The sequence below is a fragment of the Physeter macrocephalus genome, chromosome 11, assembly GCF_002837175.3.
Source record: "Physeter macrocephalus isolate SW-GA chromosome 11, ASM283717v5, whole genome shotgun sequence".
Taxonomy (NCBI): Eukaryota; Metazoa; Chordata; class Mammalia; order Artiodactyla; family Physeteridae; genus Physeter; species Physeter macrocephalus.
Window position 1 is genome coordinate 152,501,944 of NC_041224.1, and position 10,153 is coordinate 152,512,096.

The window sequence follows — 10,153 nt, forward strand, 5'->3', positions numbered from 1 at the left end:
CAGCTGTTACAGACTCTGCCCATCAGCTTGACTGCAACTCACGGGAGACCCTGAGCTGAAACCAATCCATCTAAATTTAGGCTCCCAATTTCTGACCCTCAGAAAGCATGTGAGACAATAGACGCTTATTGTTTTAATCAGGGTGGCTTATTCCACAGCAATAGGTAACTAATAAGATTTTGGTAGTAGAAGTGGGGTGCTGATGTAACGAAACACTAAAATGTGGTAGTGGCCTTGAATCTTGGCAGTGTGCAGTGGAAAACGCTGTAAGGACTTTGAGGAACAGGTTAATAAAAGTGTAACGTGCCTTGAATACACTGTCTATAGAAGTTTGGACTTTCAGGAGGCTGCCAGTGAAGGCTTACAGGACACTGGGAACTGGGAAAGGGAGAGTCTTATGCAGTGGCAAAATATTTAGCAATACTGGTGCCTGCAGTAATGTGGAAAATAAAAAATGTACCTAATGAACTAGGTGATACAGTTAAGGAGATTTCTAACTGAGGTGTTGAAAGTGCCTTCTGTTTTTTTCCTGTTGCTTATAGTAAAATTGCAGGAAGAGAGAAGCTGAAGGCAGAAGCAGTCAGCAAAAAAGAGCCAGGACTAGCTGTTTTTGAAGATTTGCAGCAAGAAATGGCTTCTAAGCAAAGATCAAATTTGGGCCACTTTTAGGAAAACAAGCTCCAAACCTGAAGCCAAGGGTGTGACTGTAAAATCTTTTCTTAAGATCTCACAAAATCAAAGATGGTGTCTCAGAGTACCAAGCAGCCAGCCAAAAAGCCCTCTAAAGAGATTAAGGGTTTGTCTTCACAGATCCACTTGATCAAACAAGAGCGCTTCTTGGAGGCTCAAGGACATGGTACCCCAGCTAAAGCCCAGGGTGAGGAAGGACCGAATGCACAGGGATTGGTGGGTGGGGCTTTTGTCTAATGGAATGAATCCTAAAAGGAGTCACAGAAGACCTTCAGAGTTTTTAAGAGTCCTATTTGGAGAGGCGCCATCAGCTTGAAATGAAAGGAACATAGAACAAAATGAAGGAGAGGTCTTTGGACCCCCAGGTATCAACAAGTAGGAGGCAAGTTGAGGAAACTACTCCTCTGCAAACATGTTTTACTCTTCATGAAAATGGAAAGATGATGGAAAGGCCAAAACTAGGAGCCCGGAGGGTGGCATTAGGGTCACAGAGAACTATTCTCAGACCTCACCTCTAGACCAAATCAAGGAACATCTGCTCAGCAGGATTTTAGAATTGCTACCCCTACGTGCTCCTCTTTACCCCCTTTATGAGCAGGAGTGTTTATAGAGATTATCCTCTGCTTGTCCCACCATTGCGTGTTGAGTGTGTGTCGCTTGAGTGACAGGTGTCTACAGATCGAGAGGAGCCGTACATCAGGGGCTATACCGAAGAAGTCTCATCTGTACTTAGACGTGATCTAGATGATAAGCATCTAGACGTGGAACTGATGCTGTGATGGGATGAGACTTTTAGGGACCGTGGGAGAGGTTAGTGTATGTTGCATGTAGGAGGGATGTGAATCCTTGGGAGCCGGAGGGTAGGCTGTGGTAGGCACCCCCCAAGACAGCCCACCATGACCCCTGACTCTTGGCATCCCCTCCTCTTCCCACATTGTACTAGAGATGGTCTTTGTGACCAGCAGTGGAAGTGATGGTATGTCACTTTGAGATTAGTGTATTAGAGACTGTGGCTTCCATTTGGGGGCATGTTCTTGATCTCTTACTCTCTTGGATGACTTGCCGTGGGGGAATGCCAGCTGCCATATATTGAGGATGTGCAGGCAGCCACGTGGAGAGCCCTACACAGGGAAGAGCTTCCAGCCTGTAGCTGCGTGCGAGAGCTTTCTTATGAGCATACCTCTAGCTCTATTCAAGGCTTCAGATGAAGGAGCCCCAGCTGACACCTTGACTACAGCCTCATGGGACACTGCATAGAAGAGAATTCACATAGCAGGGCTGAAATTGCCATCCTTAGAAAGTCCTGCTTGCAAGATTGGCTCTTGGCTGGCATCTGGGAGCTTGGATTTAGGGAGGGTTCTCACCATTCTCTAACTGATGGTGAGGGTAGTTGACTGTCCCTAAACAGTGCAAGCAGTATTTTTTATCATGAACACCTGCTTCTATCTGGAAGTCTGGAATTTTGGTATGTGCTAGACAGCGGGTGGGTATGTGAACCGCCACCAATAAAAACCTCGGGCACTGAGTCTCTGATGAGCTTCCCTGGTAGAGAACACTTCACAAATTGTAGTCACAATACGATGCTGGGGAATGAAGCCTGTCCTGTGTGACTTGGTAGGGAGAGGACTCTTGGTAGCTCGTGCCTGGTTTCCTACGGACTTCACTCCAGGCACCCTTTGCTGATTTTGCTGTAATAAATCAGAGCCATAAGTAATACCATATGTGAGTCCTGTGCATCATTCTAGTGGTCACTGACCCTGGGGGACCCCCAACACAGAGACCCTGAGCCAGAGCCACCTCCTCTGAAACTGTGAGATAACAGTTGTTTTGTTATTTTAAGCCACTGAGTTTTAGAGTAGTTTTAATCCACACAGCTGTAGATAAACTAATACAGGAAGCCAGTCATTTCTCTCTCCCCAGCATTTAGCTTAGTGTCTGGAACATAGGTGTTAAAGAAATATTTGTTGAGTGAATTGATATTTCCACCTTTGAAGAATTTTATAGCCCATCTGCCTGCTTTGCGGGAAATCGCGATCCTGGTTCGGCATAAGGAAGCAGGCTTCCCTTCCTGTTCCTTTGTCTGGAAGAACCAGTCCCAGAGGCAGTCGCCTGCCTTACAGTTGTCACTTCTGCCATCTTCCTTTCTGGATGAGGTCCACATGTATGAGAAGTAGTGTGTGGCCATCAGACCATGCTTCGTCTCTGTTCCTCACTTCTTAGGTCCCCTGATTTTTTTTTTCTCTCTCTCCTATGCCTTGGTGATGATAACTATTCTTACCATTGAAATAAAACCTTCAGAAAAATTAATTAACAAATGTTTCAGGGCCCTATAAGATACTAACATTTCTCTACTGAGCCTTGCCTCTTTATCATATTATTGCCTCCATAGAAGTTGAGATAAATGAACTTTTCTTGTTTCACATTGTCCCCTCCTCTGCACAGTATCTCAGAATAGACTTATATACGAAGATAGCAACCATAGCTTTGATGTGGGAGAAAAACCTAAAATATATACTAGAAGTAGACTTCCTTGAGGAGTTATTTACAGTTTCTTAGAGAAGTATTTTAATCAAAGGGTGTGTCTGTTCTCGTGTGTGGGTATGTGTGCGTGCACACACACACACACACACAACCGTATTGATTTCTGTGGTAGTTGTCAGAACGTTTCCCTCTCTTCAAATCTCCTTCAGTCTTAGCAGATGACCTTGATTCCTGTTTTCCTGATAATTTCAAGGTGATCTAATAGGATCTTTCTCATTTGATCTCCTTTCCACCTAATTAGAACATTTTCCTCCTCTTTTATAAAAAACTCGTCTATCCTTCTTTCAAAAGGTCCCCTTTCCAGCCCGTCCTCCCTCTTCTTGAACGTGTCATCTGTCTTTCTGCTTTTCATGCCTGCATTTCTTCCCCCTTCTACCGGTTTCTATAAGGATGCTCAGGTTTCTCCAACACTAAATAGAACAGCCGTCCCTTTCCTTAGACTTGCTTTCTCTCGGAGCTGGACTTCTGTGCAGTTCCTTTACTCTCCCGCCACGCTTACGATCAGTCCCTTGTGCTGGCAGCCTTCAACTTCCTCATCACCCATCCCCTGCTTCCCACTTAAAACACTTGCCACTCTGAAATGCCCTTTCCACTCTGAAATGCCCTCCAAGGTATTTTAGTGACCAAGTCTGTTAACCCTCCACCCCCCCACCCCACGCAGGTTGTTGACCTTTCTAAAGTATTTTTTTTATTGCTTTACAGTTGTCAGCTTCTGCCATCTTCCTTTTTGGATGAGATCCATGTGTATAAGAATTAGTGTGTGGCCATCAGGTTTTACCTTCATCTTTTTTGTCTTGGAGGCAGTTTTGTGAGTGGTAAAGAGCTTGGACCACAATTTGAATTGTGACTCAACCATTTACCAGCTGTGTGACTTTGGGCAGGTTTGTGAACCTGGGAATGTCTCATTTACCCTCATCTGTAAATTGAGGGTAAAAGTATTACCCACATGGCTGTATCGTTGTGAAGACTAAATGAGTTAGTACGTGGGAAATACTTAACAGTGCCTGCCGTAGAGTAAGCAAACAAGAAACTTCAGCCTTTATTGCCAGTCGAGTCCCTTGTCGAGTAAGCGAGGTTAATCATCAAATAGCTCCTGTAAAATGAAGCGTGGATACATTCTTCAGTAAGATGAATTATGTATTAAAGACTCTGTTTTACCAGTTTTAATGGCCAGGAGCCATGAACACGGCAATCTCAACCTGTGGGAGTTTATAGGGATAGTATGTAATCTTGCACATTTAAAAGGTGAGTCGGAGCCCTTTTGTAGGCAGATTTCTACAGCGACAAATGAGGGGAGAATTAAAGCCTTCTTAGAAGAAATTTGTCATTGGTTTTGTGAACAGCATACTTAATTTACCCCACACTTGATGAGGGTAGGGACGTGGCTGTTTCAGGTCACCAGTTGTATACCAGTCCTGCACTCGGCCATGGTAGGCACTCCATAAATACTCATGAACTAAGTACACATTTGTGAACAAACATGTCTGTGCTTTGTTGAATGTAAGTTGTACACGTAATGCAGGCTTTATGTAATGAACTGACGATGGACAAGGGAACTCTTGTCCACAGAGTGGGATGGGGGCTTGCAGGCTTTTCTTCTGATTTTCATTGGACTTGAGGGTGAGCAGCTTCAGAAACCACGCAGGCAACGTTTGCTGCTTGGGCATGCCTCCCTCTAAGCCGATCAGGTTCTCTGATTCCTCCGCCATTCCCTCGTGGTGCCCTGTCCTTATCGCAGCTGCTGGATCTGATCTCACTGTGAAAATAGTGTTTCCTTTCTACTGACCCATGGGGTTCAGTGTTTGATTAACAAGTTTCCGAGTTTCTGAGCCAAACACCTAGGTAAATCCCCCCGGATGCTGGGAGGATCTGCAGTAATTTACAACCACTGCATGAGCCTTGTGTTGAATGGCACGCTCTTTGTAAGGGTGTGGTGTCATTTTTAATGCTGGTTCCAACATCGCTCCTAGCTGTGCGGTGTGTTGACTCCCATACTAGATGACATTGACAGTCAGGAGAGGAGTGACTTCAGTTGCCGCTGCTGCATTAAAGAAAAATCAGATTTACAGTATAAATGGATTTTGCTCTCTTCAAACTAGTGACCTTGGGATAGATGTAATCCTTCGATGCTTCCATTGATGTTGCTATTGCCCCAAACATTTCTGGAATCCTTCTTTTTAAGTTGTCTTCTGAGCCTGTGGCATATTCTTGGGAATATTTTCAGGTCTGACAAATATTCATTCTTTGTAGGAGGCTTTGATTTTTGGAAAAAGGAGAGTCGCTGGCATTGAGTCCAGCAGCTGAGGTGGGTGATGGGGCCAGGGAGCACCGGTCCTGTCCACGGCAATGTAGGATTTTAGACGTCATTTCATTATGTCATAAGACTGGTATGTTTTTTGTTCTGAACAGTGTTTCTTTTAAAAATAATGTTTCAAATTATAAACATATCAAGCCTATAGAACACTATGGGACTCTGTATGACAGACAGGTGTATTTCCAGCACTGATGTTTAAATGGATGCTAACTTTTTTTTTTTCCCAAGCGAATTGGTTTGTGAAATGAAGACTGTGGTGTGAGCTTAAGCTTAAATGATGCAGGTTAAACATTAACCAGCTGAGACCACAAACCAGATGTGAAGATGATCCCAGCTGTGCCTGGGTCAGTGTTGCACTGGAAGAAAGGAATCCAGGTGACTGAGTTTGCATTCTCTGGCTCAGCAGGGAGTTGGTTTTTTTTTTTTTTTTTTTTTAAGACTTGTATGCCTCCCAAACAAGCTGGGCATAAATTTAATTCTTCATTAAAATACGGGCAAAAAACTCAAGTTTTACCTAATTTCCAAATTATAGAAAATTTTAGATATTCATATTTGTGATCGGATGCTATTTGCTCTATTTGTTGGCATGTGTTCTTTCTTCTTTCTCCAAAAAAATACATTTTAGGTATTCCTAAAACCCTATCCTGCCCCGTGCCCATCTGCACCCACCCTCCCTCTGTAGTCACACCTCTGCCAATCCCAGGTGTGTCTAGGCCTTTTGGAGGGAGTGTTTTAAAATGGACATGAATTGTATTATACTGTGTGTTTCCCTCCGACATGTTTTTGGAGATTTATCCATGTCGATTTGTTTAACTGCCCTATAGTATTTCACCTTCAGAACTGTTCTGGCCATACCAGGCTCTTTACACTTTAAAATATATTTCAGGAATGTGGAGCCCTGTTTTGCTTTGTTGGAATTACTCAGACGTTTTACAGATACATTATGAAAATTTGTCTTCTTATGATAATGGGTCTTCTCACCCACAAACATGTTATACTGTGTTTATTTAGTTCTTTTTTAATGTCCTTCAATAGAATTTCCCAATTTTTAGTATACTTTTCTTACATATCTTTATTGAGGGAATTCGTAATTATCCCATACCCTGTATTTCTGTTGCTTTTTTTTTTTTAAACTGCACCAAAGGCGTATCCTAGCTTTATTAAAGAGCCCGCGCCACAGTCAATATAAAAACACAAAAAATCCCATCAGTTTAATAATAACAAACCCCCCCAAAATGGAAAACGGAGGGGGCAGGGAAGAGGCCCCTGGGCCAGGGGCATGGGGAGCCGTGCTCATAGCAGCAGGCCTGGCTGCAGGGCCCCCCGGTATTGCTGTTGCTACGAGGTTGGAGGTCAGCGATTGTCCTGTGGGAGCCATCGTTCACCTGGGTCGAGGACCCTTACTTTTTCTGGGGTGTGCTCAAGCTTCTGCATGCCCCGGATCTTGTCCAGCAGGCCAGAGATGAAGACCTCAGTGGGTTTGTAACAGTCCACCAGCGGCTACATGACCCTGGCAGCTTGGGTATCATCGCCCTCCATGTCCAGGAGTTATCCACATAAGTCTCCAGCTCCGGGATCTCCTCTTCCTGGCAGTCGTAGAGGTGAATGAGCTGCTCCAGGATCCACTCCTCAAGGTTGAGGCTCTTCCGTAGCTCCTTGTGTTCCTACTTGACCGTGACCTTCCCTTGGTGCCTCATTGGGCCCTCATCGTCCGTGGTTCCCGGGCCCTCGCCTGCGGCCCCAAGGGGTCTCTGAAAGTAGATGCTGGGCCCTGGGCCGCCACTGCCCGGTCCAGGGGCCGGAGCAGCCAACGCCGTGCCCCCCACAGGGCCGCTGTCCGCCCTGGCTGCCGCTGGGGCCACGTGCCTGCATCGGTGCCCTCCCTGTGCTGCCACCTCCGGGAGGGCTGCCGGCTGGCTACGGGCTGCTGGCTCGGCTTAGCCCGTGTGCTTGGCTCAGCCTGGCTACGCGGAGAGGGCCCCGGGGGCAGCTGCAGCATGGGGAGCCCCCGGGCCGGCCCTGGCCTGGTCATGGCCCCTGTGTTTGTACTGTTAATGGCATCTTTTTATTATGTTTTCCTGTTGTTGCTAGTGCATAGGAACATTACTTGTTTTTGTATATCTTGCTGAACTCTCATTTATTTTCATGGTTTATCTGTAGATAGTCTTGCATTTCCTATGCATATGGATATATAACTTCTTGATAATGACAGATTTTTTTTTTTTAAGTTTGTGTGACTAAAGGAAAACCGTTTTTCTACTGGCAACACATGCGTGGATTTTCCACACACTTCAATTTTCTGTGGACCAACTGGGGGGCCTACAATTTAATTCAATTCTGGCGTTATCGACCTGGAGTTAGCGCAGACCCCTCAAGACTGCCTCCTCTTCCGATGCCAATCACAAGTCTGGACTTCCCATGCTTTTGACTAGTAGGTTCCCATGACCCCCTCCTGAGTTCAATAATTTGCTAGAATGGTGCACAGATCTCAGGAAAGCACTGTACTTACTATCACTGGTTTATTATAGGGATACAACTTAGGAACAGCCAAATGGAAGAGATGTATAGGGCAAGATATGGGGGGAGGGGTACACGGGGCTTCCATGCCCTCTCCAGGCACGCCACCCTCGCAGCACCTCACGTGGTCACCTACCCAGAAGCTCTCCAAACCCTGTCTTTTATGGTTTTTATGGAGGTTTCATTACATAGGCATGATTGATTAAATTATTGGCCATTGGTGATTGAACTCAATCTCCAGCCCCTCTCCCCTCTCCTCTGGTAACCAGCTTCATCTGCCAGGAGTCACCTCATTAGCATAAATTCACCTGTGGTTAAAAGGGACTTATTATGAATAGCAAAAGACACTCGTCTCACCCCTATCACTCAGGAAATTCCAGGGGTTTTAGGAGCTCTGTGCTAGGAACCCGGGATGAAGACCAGATACATGTATTTTATTATATCGCAGTAACTTTCACTTATTTTTCTTGAATTAATGTATTGGCTTGGACTTCCACTCTAATACCTGTTTTTGTAAATAAAGTTTTATTGAAACACAGCCACACTCTTATTGTCTTTGGTTTCTTCTGCATTACAACAGCACAGTTGACTACTTGGAACCGAGACTTTCTAGTTTGCAAAGCCTAAAGTATTTGCTATCAGGCCCTTTACAGAAAGTTTGTGAACCCCCTCAAGAGTGTTGAACACAGGAAGTGATAGCAACCTTTCTTGTCTCATTACTGACTTTAAAAGGAGAGATTATAGTGCTGTGCCATTAAGAATGACGCTATCCATAGGCTGGTTAGCGTGTGCCCTTTATTGGGTTAAGAAAATGTCTTTCTAGTCTTAGATTTGTAAGAAAGGTTTTCTTGTTTCGCTGAATTTTGTTGTTTTTAAGAAATCATAAATTAATGTTGAGTTTTATCAAATGTGTTTTTGGCATCTGTGATTGGTTTTTCTCTCCTTTTAAACATACCCAATTATATTCTCTTTCAGAGTTTTCTATTATTTCCAGTTCTTAGGGGCTGGAATCCTCCGGTTCACTGTGCTTTTATCACTTGTGAGCTTTCTGGGTCTGACTTTTCTAATTGTCTGTAGCATGGGTTGTGGGAGTTTTGCTCTCATTTTTCCCATGCCCATCGTTGGCCCAGGACCAATTTTTATGCTAATTTCTTAGGTTGGGCATTTCCAGACTGTAGCCTAAATTTGTACCCCAAATGCTCCAGAGGCAGAGGTATGAGTTTCAAATTTTGCAGGAAGCTTTTAGTTCTCCTCTCCTGAAGCCAGAGATAGACAAGCTAGCTGAGCTGGTAGGGAAATACTTTTCAGCCCATTTTTCCTGGGGTTGCAGCTCTTTGCGGGGCCTCACTTTGGGCAGCACCCTCCTCTCTCGGGCAGGACTCACGGGCTTAGCCTCCTGTTCCCATGTGCTAGTTGACATCTACACCCTTACTTCCCCTGGATCAATGCTTATTCTATTCCTTCCTCTGCCCTATGGTCCCCTTCGGCCCCAGGAGTGGCTGCCCAGTTGATTCCTCTGCTTACTTCTGGTTTTCAGTTGAGGCTTTGTTTCTGGCACCTGGTAATTTCTTATTCTTTATTGCAGGTTCAAGTATGCATTTAAAAAATTATTGTATCTGAATTTTTTGATGATGGCCATTCTGACCGGTGTGAGATGATATCTCATTGTAGTTTTGATTTTCATTTCTCTAATGATGAATGATGTTGAGCATTCTTTCATGTGTTTGTTGGCAATCTGTATATCTTCTTTGGAGAAATGTCTATTTAGGTCTTCTGCCCATTTTTGGATTGGGTTGTTCGTTTTTTTGTTATTGAGCTGCATGAGCTGCTTGTAAATCTTGGAGATTAATCCTTTGTCAGTTGCTTCATTTGCAAATATTTTCTCCCATTCTGAGGGTTGTCTTTTGGTCTTGTTTATGGTATCCTTTGCTGTGCAAAAGCTTTTAAGTTTCATTAGGTCCCATTTGTTTATTTTTGTTTTTATTTCCATTTCTCTAAGAGGTGGGTTAAAAAGGATCTTGCTGTGATTTATGTCATAGAGTGTTCTGCCTATGTTTTCCTCTAAGAGTTTGATAGTGTCTGGACTTACAT

General features: G+C 44.3%; 1 protein-coding gene and 1 pseudogene across 3 annotated transcripts in view; one reads left to right on the plus strand and one right to left on the minus strand.

Moving 5' to 3' along the window:
- The window catches only part of RGS6 (regulator of G protein signaling 6), a 598,625-nt gene that overhangs the window by 77,366 nt on the left and 511,106 nt on the right, over positions 1-10,153 (plus strand). The gene's annotated exons all lie outside the window — the stretch shown is intronic.
- On the minus strand, positions 6,899-9,482 carry LOC102982922 (protein phosphatase 1 regulatory subunit 14B-like; annotated as a pseudogene).